At 45.8% G+C, this 16,836-nt stretch overlaps 1 protein-coding gene across 2 annotated transcripts in view; it reads left to right on the top strand.

The window, feature by feature from the left end:
• Positions 1 to 2,993: 2,993 nt before the first annotated feature.
• The window catches only part of NCK2 (NCK adaptor protein 2), a 61,431-nt gene continuing 47,588 nt past the window's right edge, over positions 2,994 to 16,836 (top strand). The window contains exon 1 of one of the 2 annotated variants that reach the window (XM_073664797.1): positions 2,994 to 3,304. The gene's annotated coding sequence lies outside the window, so the exon portion shown is untranslated. Of the gene's footprint in view, positions 3,305 to 3,427; positions 3,560 to 16,836 lie in introns of those variants that run through there. The other variant, XM_073664798.1, reaches the window with a different exon arrangement.

The following is a 16,836-nucleotide window of genomic DNA, read 5'->3' on the forward strand; positions in this document are numbered from 1 at the left end:
TCAGCACATTCAACTTTGTACAGAACAAAGTATTCAATGAGAATATTTCATTCATTCATTCAGATCTAGGATGTGTTATTTGAGTGTTCCCTTTATTTTTTTGAGCAGTGTATAAGTGGCGCCCCTGAGGGTTCGACCGCCACAGGAATGCTGCACTTCTTTAATGGAGTGTGGTGTTCCTCCTCTGAGGTAAGCCCAGTGCGATGGTTGTGACCTAACCTTTTGCATCCAACACCACATTTCCACCAGAGGGAGCTAGTATGCACTAGGTGCTGCTCCCCAGGTTACAGGGAGACTGGGGAACACAAAGTAGTAGGAACCAGTTAGTGGTGTGGGTGGAGGAACAACTAGATAGTGACACTTTAAATTTCATATTTAATAGAATGCCATCTTTGATCTTGGTCGTTCTGTCCTTCAGTCTTCTGTTTGGCTCTTCTGTGGTCCATCAGTCTAGCCTTTGCTAGTCTGTCGGCTGTCACTGTGCTGTCAAAATACTGTGTATAATGTGACTTTCCTCCGGGAGCGCAGATCCTGTGTGGGCCTGCAGCGGTATGGCACATAGCCCTCGTACCCTGATCTTGGGACGAGAGGTAGGTTGCAGACAAGGAATGTCTCAACCCGGCCGAGGACCAGGATCAAGAAGGCCCGGGAGCTTTAGAGTGTGGCTCCCTAGCAAATGGGTCCCGGGGAGGATGCAGACGGAGCGGAGCACGCCACCTGTCCTCGCCTACCTGATCTATTCAGAGGGATTCCGGCTGCAAGAGGGGTACCGGCCCCCGACCTCGTACTCTACGTCCAGGACGGGAAAGCCCGGTTAGGCCCTGAGGATCCCACCGGGCATCGGATGGAGAGGAATTGCCACCCGAGCCGTACACCTGAGAGGAGCTCAGAGGGAGACCCGGCCTAGCTACACACGCACAGAAGGGAAAGGGTGAAGTCTGTAGTGCAGGAACACTCTGGTGCAGGGTCGCTACCGAACACTGGACTTCCTCGGAGGTAGTCCGACCCCCGTCCTTGGTGGCCGCAGGACTCCGCGAGGAGCAGGGAGTCGCCTTCCCGCTAACATCTCTGAGTGAGTAAAGCTTTGGAAGTTCACCCCTATGGCCTCCGGACTGTTCATTATGCGCCATACCACGCGACGCGGTGCCCGTACTCCCCGCGCTACTACTACCCCCCTTCATCCTAACTTGCCTGCCCTGAGGCCACGCTCCGCCTGTGGGGAGCAGTGAGAACTCCAGCCGCCATGACACCAGGCCTCAGCGGACTGTAGCGGCGCTGGTGGCCCTTCACCAGACACCACAGGTGGCGTAGTCGTTAATTAAGCCACTCAACCCGGATTAGCCCACACCATCTCTTTCTAATGTGACGGCCCTGAGCATGGGTCGGGCCCGGGCCACGGCTGCATCCCATCTTCCCATCACAGGACCCGACACCGAGTCCCCCAACACCCAGGGTAAAACTCGGGCTTTCTGAGTAGAGGCGTCACATATATAGTACAGTGCCAAAGATTTCACTTCTTCCATTACATGAGCGATATCTATAGTAAATTCTACAATAGCTCAGAAACAGGCAAATCCTCACAGCGCACAGTGCAAACCGGACATTATAGTCCTCTATACAGTATTAAGGGCCCCATATAACGCTCCATACAGAATACTGGCCCCCATATAATGCTCCATACAGGATACTGGCCCTCATATAACGCTCCATACAGAATACTGGCCCCTATATAACGCTCCATACAGGATACTGGCCCCCATATAACGCTCCATACAGGATACTGACCCCCATATAACGCTCCATACAGGATACTGGCCCCCCCACATAATGCCCCATGCAGGTTGTGCCCCCCCACATAATGCCCCATGCAGGCTGTGCCCCCCCCCCCACATAATGCCCCATGCAGGCTGTTTCTCCCTCCCTCCACATAATGCCCCATGCAGGATGTCACTTCCCCCCATATAATGCCCCATGTAGGATGTCACCTCTCCCCCCCCATATAATGCCCCATGTAAGATGTCACTCCCCCCCCATATAATGCCCCATGCAGGATGTCACTTTCCTAGTATACATAAAGAAATTTAAAAAAATCAAATACTCACCTCACTTCTCACCTGCTGCCGCTGCTCCGACCGGACTCCTCACCCTCGCCGCCGTCTTCCAGCTCTGGCTGCCTGTGACGGCTCAGCAGAGGGCGCGGTGGATAGACGTCACCGTGCCCTCTGACCTGAGAAGTCACAGTCAGAGGATGCGGAAGACACCAGAGCTGCTGCGGAGGCACAGGGAGAGGTAAGTATTGTGCCCGCTGCCGGGGCCCTAAGCAAGAAGGGGGGCTGCGCTGGCACCGCTCTCCTCCGCTCATGGGTCCCATAGCGCGCAGGGGTGCCCGGCGGCGTGTTCCCCCGCTTGCTCAGGGCCCCGACACTTGCAGTGTGTCATGCTGCGTGACTCAGTCGCCATGCAAGTTGCATGTGACTTGTCTGCAACTTGGCTGTTTGAGGCCACGTTCACTATTTGTAAGCCAAAAGCAGGTGAGAAAAGGTAGAATAGGAACAAGTGCACAAATTCTGCATTTATCACCCACTCCTGGTTTTGGCTCCCACTCCTGAGAAAAAGTACTGACCGAATACTGATAGTGGGGCCGTGGCCTTAGGCTGGGGCTCCAAGGCGACATGTTGTGTGACAGCAATTCTGTGGGTACAGTAAAATGCTGGGTCTTTCTACCACAAAACTGCAATGTGTGAACATGAGCATATAGTTAATGGCCGTGCGGTTCAGCAGCAATTGGCCTTTATCCAGCCGCCCATTGGCAGCCATTGCTCAGTGTGGCCCCAGCACTGACACGGAGAAGCCCATGAGGTAACTTGCATCCTCTCAGTAGGGCAGTGCAGCCAGTCTGACTGGACGTCGCCTACTTCCTTCCATAACTACTCGTCCATGTACGTGTCTCCCATGCTGAGGGGCGCACTAATAGGTCGGGACATGAGGGGGGCCGTTATCACGCGCTGGTCACATGACGCAGGGTCCCGGGAGAGTACCGCTGTCAGGTGGCGGCTGGTGAGGAGACGGCGCGGGCTCGCACTCTCGTGCACGCGCCGGCGGGAGGTGACGGCGGGGAGCGCGCCGTGTTGGTTGGCCGGAGAAAGCTGCTAGGAGGAGGTGAAGGAAAGAAAGAGGGATAGGGACAGAGAGAAAGGAGGAAAGTGAGCAGCCACCGACAGGAGGAGCCGTGGGAGAAGCCGGGCCTGTGACCGGGGGTGCCGGCAAACAAAGCGAGCAGCAGTGTGTGCGGTGCGGACGGGAGGTGAGTGTGATGGAGATGATGTACCCAGATGTGTCTCCCCGAGGCCTGCACATTACAGTGGCGCCCCGCCAGGCAGCACGGTGCCCCCCGGTGTGGCAGCCTTTGTTATGCGGCCTCGCCTCACATCCCCCATCTCTCCTCCCCGGGGGTCTCTCTTCCTGTCAGGGTCTCCCCGTCCTCATGTGACAGGCAGCAGCACAGATGTGTCCTCAGGACATGGCGCGGGTGTGGGACTCTCCAAACTTTCCGGCTGCTGTAAGTTTTGTGTCTGGCGGAGCTCGTGTGTATGGGGTGTGCATGGCATGTGTGGGCACGTCTGCCCTGGTATGGCGGGTGTACACAGCACACCATATGGGGAGAGCAGGCAGTGTACATGGGTGCTGGGTATAGGGGACAGCTCGGAGTAGCCAGTCTTGTGGCACCCCTTCCCTCACACCCATCTTGGGGTGCCCATTAGCCTGGCATAAGACAAACCCATTGTGCCTTACAGGAGAAAACAATTAGCAGGTGGCAGTCTTCCTTATTGGTCCAGGTAATGGATGTGCCAGCTTCTACGTCCTGTGCCAGCTTTGGCCATATATATGAAGCAGTTATTTTCCTTTTTTGACATCTATGGCACTACAGATGCTGCTTGTCTAGGATTGCCAGTCCCTGTACCAGTCCCCCAGAAGGCTGATAGGAGGTTCACAAATAGCCGTGCCAATGAAATCTGGATTCCAGCTATATCCTCTCTGATGAAGGTTAGGAAATGAATATGAATACCTTTCCTTTCAGTGGCAACTGACCATCTTCTAAGTGACCATTCTGGTCTTCACAGTACTGTGGGCATCCATCATGACCACCTATGATGGCTGGGCAGTAGTCTGTGGTCTGTCCTGGGCAACCGTGCAAATCACAACAGGATCAGCTGGCAATCTGGAGTTTATGGGAGCAGCCTGGCTATTCTCCATTGCTAATCCTTTGTTCCTACCAGATAGAAACACCGCTAGAATTGTCTGACAGCTGCTTATCACCTGCTCCCCAGTGACATAAACATGCATGCTCAGCTGATCTGAGTGTACATGTTTATAAGGGATCAGGTGGGATAGAAAACCTATAGCAGAAGTGGGCAGTTTATCATAAGAGGTGTACTTAAAATGTTTTCCTCTAAGGCCACGGCTCCACTATCAGTATTCGGTCAGTATTTTTTCACAGGAGTGGGTGATAAATGCAGAATTGGTGACTTGTTTCTATTATACCTTTTCTCTGATTGTTCCTCACCTGGTTTTTGGCTCCCACTCCTGAGAAAAAATACTGATAGTGGGGCTGTGGCCTTAGAAAAAATTTCATTAAACTTTACTTGCCATGTTACCCACAAATAAAAGTATGGTATTGTTGTCCCCCACAACAAGGTAAAATTACACATACCAGTCTAATATACACCGGAACTGTCCCTATTCTCATCCTTTGTCATATCCAATCCACTTTTTAAAGCAGCACTCCGTTTTTTTTTTGTTGTTGTTTCAGTGCTGAAGTGGTGCTACTAACGCAAGATCCCTTCTCCTAATATTATACTCACCACCCTCTGCCTTCAGCTCTTCCCGGTGCTGCTCCGGTACCATCTTGTGACTGCAACTTCTGACTGACCGGAAGTCAGAGATAGCGATCACAAGCTTTCAGTGTGAGTCTGAGAGCAAGAATGAGGCTCTCATAGACTTGTATTTAAAAGTGACCTGCAATCCGGCAGGTCACAAACTGCTGGAGGCTAGTTGGTGTGCCACCAATAAATGATGAAGACGTTGGCAGGTAAGTTTGAGAGCTGGGGCAGGGTACTTACATTAGTAGCACCACTCCAGCACTGCAATAAAACAAATATGCTAGAGTGTTGCTTTAAGTGGGCTGATCCACTTGATTTTCATTCTGCCAACACTATAGCATCCCTTACTATGGAATAAACCTTCTTGGAATGAGAACCAAGTATCAGGCAAGATGAAATCCGACATGACTAATCCGCCTTCTACCTCTTTCCTCTGTCTTCTCAGATTTGCTGTTTAGGGCTGCATTCTCACATTCATATCGGCCGTTCAGATGACCACTTTTTTTCACACAGACCGAATGTTCGCACAAAAAAATGGGTCCAAAAAGCAGATCCCATACGGATCAACCATGTAGCATCCAAATTTTACAGATGCATTGCAATTCATAACATGGGAAACTGTATTTGTTCTTGTAAATTTTATTCACTGCAGATGTTTAAAAATGAATTCCACACTGATGAGAATACAGATGAAAAAGCATCTTTTTTTAATTTATTTTTTTCTGGATGAAAAGTGGACGATTTTTCATCTGTTCGTGTAATCTTATCCCTTAGGGAGGGTTGGGAATCTCCATACAGATTAAATGTTCATCTAATGTGTATGGGCACCTTAAGATATTGTCCTATGAGTTATCAAAGCTGGGAGACAACCCTTGCTTGACCAGTAACTGCAGTCATGTTGGTTGTCCCCTGAATTGGGTGGTCTGACTTTCCACTATACTATAATTGTTGAAAATTGGTTACCTCAGATGCACGGCCACAGTTTCCATTTATGTCTTGTCAGTGGACATATGATATATACATAAGCTGCCTACATTTATTATAAATGTATATTTTTCTTATAGAAATCCATTGAGTTTATTTATTTTTTATTGAAAACCTTTTAGATAGTTAAAGGGTTTGTCTGGTACTTTCATGTTAATGGGCTATTCATAGGATAGGTCATCAATATCAGATCGGAGGGAGTGGTGTACGCCCAAAGATCAGTTATAGAGCTGCTCAGCTCGGTCAACTGGCCTGGCTACTGCACATCCGTTCCTATTGGAATGAACACGGGTGGATCTGCAGTACCCTGCTGCAGCCTTTACACTGGTGACGGAGCTTTGCTGTACCACTCTGCAACTGATCACATCGGATGGGGATGCGATATTGGTTTTGGATATAGATATTTATGACATATCATAAGGACAGACCATCAATATAAAAGCATTGGACAACCCCTTTAAATTAAACTTGTTAAAGGTGCTGTTGTGGATTGGAAATCAATGGGTGAATGCTCTCTGTCTCACTACTCGGTGTCCAATACACCCTAGAATGCTAGCCTTATATTTATTGATTTCAGTAAAATATAGGTGTGGTGTACTTCTCATTGTCACACATGGTCCTGCTTCCATACTCTCCTGTGCTACTAGATGTAAGGTCACTGCTCTGTTCTCTTATCTCTTGATGCAGGTTGTAGATAGTGTGTGGGTTCTTTATGATGTTTGGTTGGTTGAGTGCACGTATATGCTCCACTTTAGATGTTCTTTGTAAATTTATGTTTTTTTGGAAAGCATATGCAACTCAGGCAAAAGCAATATATTTAGTGTTTTGGTTTTCCTTACAATTTTCAATACCTTTGCTTGGTGACCAATGGATGAAAATATTATTTATATCTCCAGGAGCTGAAAATGTCTACAGCCTCAAAGGGAGGGGTTGTGAGGGAGTTAGGAAGTTAAATTAGCTTCCAAAGTAAGTACTTTGATTCTCCAGTGCCAATGCTTCAATGGTCCTAGCTGTCTTTACTTATCTGGAGCGATGATCCTTGACCGCTGAGGACTGTGATTGGCTGCAGCAGTCACATGCCATATATTCCAATAATATAAAGTCCAGCACAGACCAGTAGAGCATTATCATTTGGCCAGATGGAGATTTACCACATAATTGATTCTTGTTTGGGTTTTTAATTGTATCCTACAACATTTCCTGTAACTAGTTTTAATGGGAACCGATCACCATGAAAATACCGTCCAATCTGCAGACCGTATGTTACAGAGCAGGGGGAGATGAGTGGACTGATTATATAGTTATGTGAGAAAAGATTCAGAATTGCCTTTGTGTTAATAATTTATACTTTCCTCTTTCTGGGATTTGTGGTCCATTGGGTGGTCCTGTCAGTGATTGACAGTTTTCTGTGTACAAGTGTGAATACAGAGATAGGACTCTCATACTTTCATACTGGACCGAAAATCTGATTATACTGAATTTTTTGTTTTGTCACAAAACTATATCAGTCTAAACAGTTACCCTTGCTCTATAACATGGTGTCTTCAGATTGGACTTTATATGGTAACAGGTTCCCTTTAATTCTTGCACAACCCCTTTGATACTTCACTTGTTTTATTAAAAACGCATGGTAGAAGGTCTGCCATGTCCCCCAATGATAATCCGCATGTGCTGTGCACATGCTGCGGAAATTTCCGCTGCGGATTATCATTGCGGAAAAACGCAGCACTACCAATTATTTTGCGGAAGTGCTGCATTTTCGCCGCCATTGACTTGCATTAGAACGCGCCAATTCCGCAAGACTGCATCTGTACTTGCGTAATTGGCGCGTTCTAATGTGCGGATGGTACCCGGGTGTGGAGGACAGTAGACTCTCCTCCACACCCAGGTACCATTAAAAAGGCCGTAAAAAAAAAAAAAGAATAAAATAAATATATACTTACCTTCTGGCGGCCCGCGCTGTGCTCCTCCTTGCTTCCCGGCACTTCGCGATGGAATGGAGGACCTGTGCTGACGTCAGAGTCATGTGACGGGTCACGCGACGCTGACGTCGGCAGGTCCTTCAATCCACCGCTGCCAGCAGCCGGGACGGTGAAGCAAGACAGCGCGGGCCATCGGAGGGTAAGTATACATTTATTTTTTTATTTTTTGACATTCTCTCGGTCACACTATATAAATCCATGCTGGCTGCATGGATTTATATAGTGTGACTGAGTTGTCAAGCACTTTCCTAGTGATGCTAAAATCGCTTGGAAAGCGCTTGTCAACCCGCATGCGGAAATGCTAGTGAAGAACGCTTCACATCCGCATGTCCCTACCAGGAAAACGCATGTACAATCCGCATGGGTTTTTTTCTGCCAGGGAGATGCAGAAACGCTCAGGAAAAAATCCTGCGCATTTCTGCATCGTGGGCACATAGCCTAAGAGTTCCGATAGAAGTTAGTGGAGAGAGCTATGCATGCATGGCCTCCCGTTGCTTCACACTGGCCTCCAGAATGGCATCACCGAGGTTCCCTATTTATGAGATGCAAACCCCACCTCATTAAGGCCACTTTAATGCTCTTGAGGGTGGGTTCACACGACTGTATAAACTGGGTGTTTTTTTTTTTTCTTTTTCACTTGTCATCCATGTGCTATTTTTTTTTTTTTTAAATACAGCAGCTATTGTTTTGTAAATAATTACTGATTCCTATGTTAAAGAAATACAATATATCCATAAAATGAGGATACTATACATATGGCATCCATTTTGTTTGCTTTTGGGGAACCAATAGACTAGAATGGGTGAGTTTCATCCGATTTATGGAAGAAACTAGATTCAGTCCTTGAAAATAAAAACTGCACTATAGAATAACATTGGTCCAAGTGCGTTCCATTTCCTTTACGGACATCACTTGGACCGAAAATACGGACGTGTGAATGAGCCCTTAATCAGATTGCTTCTAAGGCTGCGTGCCCACGTTGCGTATTACAAGCGTATATGCTGCGGAATTTCCGCAGCGTAAACGCTTGTAAAACGCATGTATATCCGCACCCCATGGTCCCCAATGGCATTCCGCAATGTCAATGCCCATGCTGCAGATTTTTCCGCAGCGTATATGCTGCGGTCAAAAATCCGCAGCATGTTCATTAATTTTGCGTTTCCGCATGCGGAATCAATGTGCGGATGGTACCCAAGTCTGGAGGAGAGGAGACTCTCATCCAGACCTGGGTACCAAAGAACCTGTAAAAAAAAGAATAAAATAAAGTTTATACTTATCTTCTGATGTTTTCCCTCCGTCGCGCTGTTGTGTGAAGGACCTGCCACGTCATTGAGTCATGTGACCCATCACATGACTCAATGACGTCACCACAGGTCCTGCACACAACAGCGTGAGCAGCTCAAGACTCCGGACGGGGCAGAGAATGCATCAGAAGGTGAGTATAAACTTTATTTTTTACCATTCTGATTCTTTTTTTTTTTAACTATTACTTGGTCACACTATATAAATCCATGCCGGTTGCATGGATTTATATAGTGTGAACAAGTTGTCAAGCACTTTTCCAAGTGATGCTTAAATCACTTGGAGAAGTGCTTGATAACCCGCATGCGGAAATGCATGCAAAGACGCTGCAAAGACGCCTCACAAACGCTTCTACCTGGCGGGAAAACCGCATGTAAAATCCGCATGCGATTTTCCCGCCAGGGAGAAGCGTAAAAAATATGCTTCAGTTCCGCAACGTGGGCACATAGCCTTAATGGGAGTTATTCTTGTAATGCAAAGGACTTTAAAGGGGCAGCCTCAAGTTTGGAAGTTATCCGCTATCCTCCGAATAGGAGATAACTTAATGATCGTTGGTAGGACCGTTAGGAACCCCACTGATCCAGAGAACTGGGACTCCAAAGAACTTGATCATGCAAACTGTTCCATTAATTCTTAATGGGACCACCAGAAGTAGCTGAGCGGCACTCCTATAAGTGAATAGATCTGCAGTGTGCATGATCCAGCACTGCTCCATTCATATGTGTCTGTTCAGAGTAAGTTGTCCTCTATTCTGTGGATAGACGATAACTCCCAAACTTGAGAAAATCCCTTTAACCAACTCTAGATTATGAGCCACTTAGTTGTTAAATCACACAATTTATTTAAAGGCAGAAAACCTATTAAAGTTATGGCATTATACTAATAATGACTATGAGTTTGGTGACTTCACTGCTACCACAGTAATAAAGGTGACAGGAGTTAGGCAGCCCCATGTTGGGGACCCCAGGGTAGCATGTGACTTGATCTCCTGGTTGGCAATCGCTCCTACACTGTGTGCCGAATTATTAGGCAAATGAGTATTTTGATCACATGATTCTTTTTATACATGTTGTCCTACTCCAAGCTGCATAGGCTTGAGAGCCAACTACCAATTAAGTAAATCTAGTGATGTGCATCTCTGTAATTAGGAGGGGTGTTGACTAATGACATCAACACCCTATAAGGTGTGCTTAATTATTAAGCGACTTCCTTTCCTTTGGCAAAATGGGTCAGAAGAGAGATTTGACGGGCTCTGAAAAGTCCAAAATTGTGAGATGTCTTCCAGAGGGATGCAGCAGTCTTGAAATTTCCAAACTTTTGAAGCGTGATCACCGAACAATCAAGCGTTTCATGGCAAATAGCCAACAGGATCGCAAGAAGCGTGTTGGCCAAAAAAGGCACAAAATAACTGCCCATGAATTGAGGAAAATCAAGTGTGAAGCTGCCAAGATGCCATTCGCCTCCAGTTTTGCCATATTTCAGAGCTGCACCGTTACTGGAGTATCAAAAAGCACAAGGTGTGCAATACTCAGGGACATGGCCAAGGTAAGGAAGTCTGAAAAACGACCACCTTTGAACAAGAAACATAAGATAAAACGCCAAGAATGGGCCAAGAAATATCTGAAGATTGATTTTTCAAAGGTTTTATGGACTGATGAAATGAGAGTGACTCTTGATGGGCCAGCGGCTGGATTAGTAAAGGGTAGAGAGCTCCACTCCGACTCAGATGCCAGCAAGGTGTAGGTGGGCTACTGGTATGGGCTGCTATCATCAAAGATGAACTTGTGGGACCTTTTCGGGTTGAGGATGGAGTGAAGCTCAACTCCCAGATCTACTGCCAGTTTCTGGAAGACAACTTCTTCAAGCAGTGGTACAGGAAGAAGTCGGTATCGTTCAAGAAAAACGTGATTTTCATGCAGGACAATGCTTCATCACATGCATCCAACTACTCCACAGCGTGGCTGGCCAGTAAAGGTCTAAAAGAAGAAAAAATAATTACATGGCCCCCTTGTTCACCTGATCTGAACCCCATAGAGAACCTGTGGTCCATCATAAGATGTGAAATCTACAGGGAGGGAAAACAGTACACCTCTCGGAGCAGTGTCTGGGAGGCTGTGGTGGCTGCTGCATGCAATGTTGATCGAAAACAGATCAAGCAACTGACAGAATCTATGGGTGGAAGGCTGTTGAGTGTCATCATAAAGAAAGGTAGCTATATTGATTACTAATTTTTTTGATTTTTGTTTTTGCATGTCAGAAATGTTTATTTCTAAATTTTGTGCACTGATATTGGTTTACCTGGTGAAAATAAACAAGTGAGATGGGATTATATTTGGTTTTTATTAAGTTGCCTAATAATTCGGAACAGTAATAGTTACCTGCACAAACAGATATCCTCCTAAGATAGCCAAATCTAAAAAAAAAACCACTCCAACTTCCAAAAATATTAAGGTTGGATATTTATGAGTCTTTTGGGTTGATTGAGAACATAGTTGTTGATCAATAATAAAAATAATCCTCTAAAATACAACTTGCCTAATAATTCTGCACACAGTGTATAATGGATGTACAGTATATTGAGTGAGTGCAGTGCATCTAATTCTTTATTATTTAGCATAGGCTGAAGTAATACTCAACGATGGTGGTATGAAATATGAGATTTTTTCCCTCTGCCATCTTTCATACATTGTGGCATATAGGTTCCTACAGGAATAAGGAAATTCTGAGGTAACTTTCCATGCTCCTTATCCATACAAGTCCGTATTCCTTTAAGCATTAGTTAGATTTGACCTTCATTCAATAGTGTTGCTTCCCTCTCAGATATGACTTCTAGGGTTAGTAACGTGGAGTTTATATAGGTTTTGCTGTAGGATAATATGTGGTGAGAATTGATATTGTAGGCAGGAGTTCTGTTAATAAATAATAAACACAGATATCTAGTTGGTGGTAAATTAATTTCAAGTCTTGGTGCAATAAATGTATTTCAATTTATAAGTTTATCCGGTGTTGCCTTTAGTCTAAATTAAGGGTTAAAATAAAATGAGCATGCAGCAAATTATTACATGCGCTGTGAACAATTACAGCAATTATGTAGGCTCGCGGTAGGAAATGTTTTAAAATATGTGCTGTACTTGCTAATATCACTGCTGAGGCTGGTGATTGGCTGCTGTGCTCACATGCCCAAATGACCTGAAAGGTGAGAATAGATTGGCAGGGGATCATGCTTCATTGACGGAGGATTTAGGATTTGTTCACACTTGCACTCTGAATGAAAATTTTCTGTTCCCTCATAGCAACTATAAAACAAAATAACCGTGATGCCAGATCTGTCGCGTGACACACCTGAGGGGCGTGGGGTCTTTTGTGTTTCCTGGTGTCCAGTGTTTTAGTGGACAAGTACAATGCCCTTTATCTTCTGGCATTTTGGCTGAATGTTCCCCAGACTGATTCTCACATTTAAGGCTATGTGCCCACGTAGCGTTCTTGTTGCGTTTTTGCGGCCGCGAAAACACTTGTAAAACAGTCTGCCATGCAAAGCAATGTGTATTTGGATGTGCTGTGTATGATGCGCTAATTAGCGCACTGAATTCCCATTGCAGCATGACCATTTCTACCGCGATTACGCCGCAAATTCGCGGTTATTGAGGAACATTGAAACGCAGCAGACCCGCAGGTATATGTGGATTTGCTGCGTTTCAATTAAATTCAATGGCCGCGAATTTGCGGCGTAATCGCGGTGTGTGGGGTACCCAGGATGAAGAGGAGACAACGCCTCTTCATCCCGGCTACCACGTGGTGAAAAAAAGAAATATAAAAAAGTTAAAAATAAAAAAAACCTGTATACTCACCTCTCCGGTCTCCTCCCGGCGACGATCCTCCCTCCTCGGCGGCCCGCTATGTACTGGCAGGACCTGCGCTGACTTCATTTAATCAGCTGAGGGTCACGCGACCGCTGATGGTCGCGTGACCATCAGCTGACTAAATGACGTCACCGCAGGTCCTGCCAGTACACCGCGGGCCGCCGAGGAGAGAGGATCGCCGCCGAGAGGAGACCGGAGAGGTGAGTATACAGGTTTTTTTTATTTTTAACTCTAGATGCAGCATTTAAAGCATCTAAGTTGGTCACACAATATAAATCCATGCCAGTTGCATGGATTTATAATGTGTGACCAACTTGTCAAGCACTTTTCCAAGTGATGCTCAAAATTGCTTGGAAAAGCGCTTGAAAAAGCACATGCGAAAACGCTGGAAAAACGCTTCTCCCTGGCAGAAAAAAACGCATGTAAATCTGCATGCGTTTTTTCTGCCCGGGAGAGGCAAAAACGCTCTGCATCGTGGGCACTTACCCTAACACAGATGTGGGCACTTACCCTAACACAGATGTAGCATTTCCTGTTGCTTGTTTATCCTTTGTGTTCTACGGTAGTTCCATAAAAGGACTAAACACAAAGTAACACAGATTAAATACTGTATATATCTTCGGAACAGTCAGCACGAGCGGATTGTGAAAACACTCACTGCTCGTCCCTCCTATCCATGGACCTCAACTGCAAATGTCCAACATCAAGAACGCATCACGGGAAATGTTTTATAACCAGTGCAATATTTGCCTGTGGCAACAAATGAGTCAACCTTTTCATTTTTCCAGAGGTCTGTTGGAAAATGAAAGCAATGTTCTGATTGGTACTGCATGTGCGAGGATCTCATTGTACTTTTGTACCAGTCTTTAATCTATTTGTGCTAGTGTGTGTTAAAGTATTTGCTTGGATTTATGCCTTGTCCAATATATAGTTCTATAAACTTGAAGGCCAGAAAGGTATATACATCCATGCTTCAAATGTATATCACCCATAGGCTATTATACTCTTCACTAGATGGTGGCCCGATTCTAACGCATCGGGTATTCTAGAATATGTATGCGGCCGACTGGGCACAATCAGCAGAGCGGTGTTTAAATTTGGCGCCAAAATCGCTGATTGGTCGATGCCGGCAACCGTGACCAATCAGCAAAGCAGTGTTAAAATTTGCCGCCTATATCGCAGATTGGTCACGGCCGGCGGTCGCGACCAATCAGCAGAGCAGGGTTTAAATTTGGCGCCAATAATGCTGATTGGTCGCGACCGCCGGCCGCAACTAATCAGCAGAGCGGTATTTAAATTGGCGCCAATAATGCTGATTATTCGTGACCGGCCACCGCGACAAATCAGTAAAGCGGTGTTTAAATTTGGCGCCAATAATGCTGATTAGTCGCGATCGCCAGCCGCGACCAATCAGCGAGATTGGCGCCAAATTTAAACAACGCTCTCCTGATTGGTCGCGGATGCCAGCCGACCGCGACCAATCGGCGAGATTGGTGCCAAATATAAACAACTCTCTGCTGATTGGTCGCAGCTGCAATCAGCAGAGCGTTGTTTAAATTTGGCGCCAATCTCGCTGATTGGTTGCAGGCATCGTCCGCGACCAATCAGCACAGCAGTGTTTAAATGTGGCGCCAAGATCGGTGATTGGTCGTGGCCGCTATTTAAATGTGGCGCCCAAATCGGTGATTGGTCGCGGGCAGCGGCCGCGACCATTCAGCACAGCGGTGTTTAACTTTTGCGCCACGACTACGGATTGGTCCGTGGCGGAAACCGCGACCAATCAGCGAATCGTATTGGTGAGGACCGGGTAGCGGAATCGTATTGATGAGGACCGGGGAGCGCCGCTGCCTGTGCTGCTACTTCCGTTGCGAGAAGCCGGGAGATGAGCGGCTTCTCGCAGCAGAAGTATCCCGACCCGCAGCGCCGCTCCCCGGTCCTCCCTTCCGCATGGAGGTCAGCTGCGCCGGCGGTCGGGGTCCTTCTGCTGCTACCGGCCGGGAGATCAGTGCCTCGCGCCGGTCATCTCCCGGCTGCATCCGACCCGTAGATGAGCCGCTAACGGCCGCCATCTTTTTTCTGAAATCCCGCGTCGCTGATTGGCCGCTGCCGGACCAATGAGCGACGCGGGATTTCCTGGACAGACAGACAGACGGGATAAGACGATTATATATATATATAGATAGATAGATAGATAGGTTTCTGTTTGAAGAAAAGTTAAGCAAAAATAAAAACACTTCTCTTTAAAAAGAATAGTGTCTTTTTATTCCACAAATTCATCTATTAGAGGGCAGAATAGAGGTGTCAACCCTTGAGCCTGTCCAAAACGTATTTCCCCAAAGCAGCACAAACCCCTGTAAATCTTTTTCTATTTGTCTTAATATAGTGATGTTTCCTTCGAAAAATGGCTATTGTATTCAGTTAGTAAGGCCATTGAATCCTGCTGATGTCGTCACAAAGGTCAGTGGTAGCCTTCATAAACAGTGTGTTCATTCAGTGCCTGCCTCCAGAGACAATGGTGAACAGACTGCTTTCTATAGGCGCTGACAGGGATCACACTGGTATCATCTGTCTCTATCCCAGGATTTTACAAGGAAATAGCTTCTACCCAGTCACACATAAAACCTACGTTGTTCAACGGAAATAAAATCTAAATGGGACGTCTGTTACTGTTACATCCCTCATATATCACAGCTTTGGTAATTCTTAATCTGGATTGTGAGATCTTTCTTGTGTGCGTAATAATTCTTTGTGGTGGGATGAAACCTTGTTTTTAATTGTGAAATAAATGTATGTCTTTAGGTCCTGGGTGTGGGACATTTGCAAATGTCAAATGAAATGTCACGGTCATTATTGATAACCATTTCTGACTGCTCATATCTGTGAATTGGGCTGGTTTGTAATTGAAGTATTGTATTTATTTCATCTGTTTACTAGATCTGGACTTGGCTTTTGAGTGGAAACATTAAAATAAAGCAAAACTAGTTATGTTATATACTAGTTATGTTATATCTGCATTTATTAATGGACATGCTTACTGTAGGCTTAGCTCTGTAAGCTTTTTTCCCTCTACGTCACTAGCCATGGAAGTACAATGATTTGCCTGTGTTTAAATCCGCTCAGTCTTTAGGAACAGATTAAAAATAGACTTGTATTACTGATGTCACCAATTAGTAAGCAGTGACTGGATGTGGCGATCGTGTACTGCAAGGAATTAATTATACGATGAAATCAAACGTTGCCGTTAAATGGAAGCACTTCCAAAGTGACTGGAAAATATCATGAGGGAACTGATTTTTCAATTTGCATTTCTACTTCCCTAATTAGATGGGTCTATAAATACCGCGTGTGAATGATGCAGTTAATCAGGTGGAACTGAAAATAGCACACCCAGCAATATATCTCACTTTCTCCCATTGTACATCCATTTTACTTTTTTTGTCTCCCATCACTGTAAGATTTTTATTTGTCATCTTTTTGAATGTGTATATAACTGCTGGAAGATTTTTTACATGTGATACTTAAGTGAACAGAGGAAAGCAAATACGGATCCTTATGTGAATCCAGGATAGAATGAAATAAGTGAACCGTGAAAGGCTGTATGTGGGCGGATTTTTCCCGTTTCTCTAATGCTTCTTAGGGCTCTTTCACACGTCCCGATATTTCCGGTACTGGAGAAACCAGTAGTGGAGATACTGTTCCCAGGTGCCGAGTGCTGAAGGCTGCTCACATCATTGTCGCCTGGTCTCCCTGAGATCAGCGCAACCAGACGACAATGATGGGAGTTGTAGTTAGCACCTGCAATGTACATTGTGTGTAAAATAAAGAATT

The sequence above is a fragment of the Phyllobates terribilis genome, unplaced genomic scaffold (assembly GCF_046119375.1).
Source record: "Phyllobates terribilis strain yellow unplaced genomic scaffold, ASM4611937v1 Scaffold_2__4_contigs__length_985480577, whole genome shotgun sequence".
NCBI lineage: Eukaryota > Metazoa > Chordata > Amphibia > Anura > Dendrobatidae > Phyllobates > Phyllobates terribilis.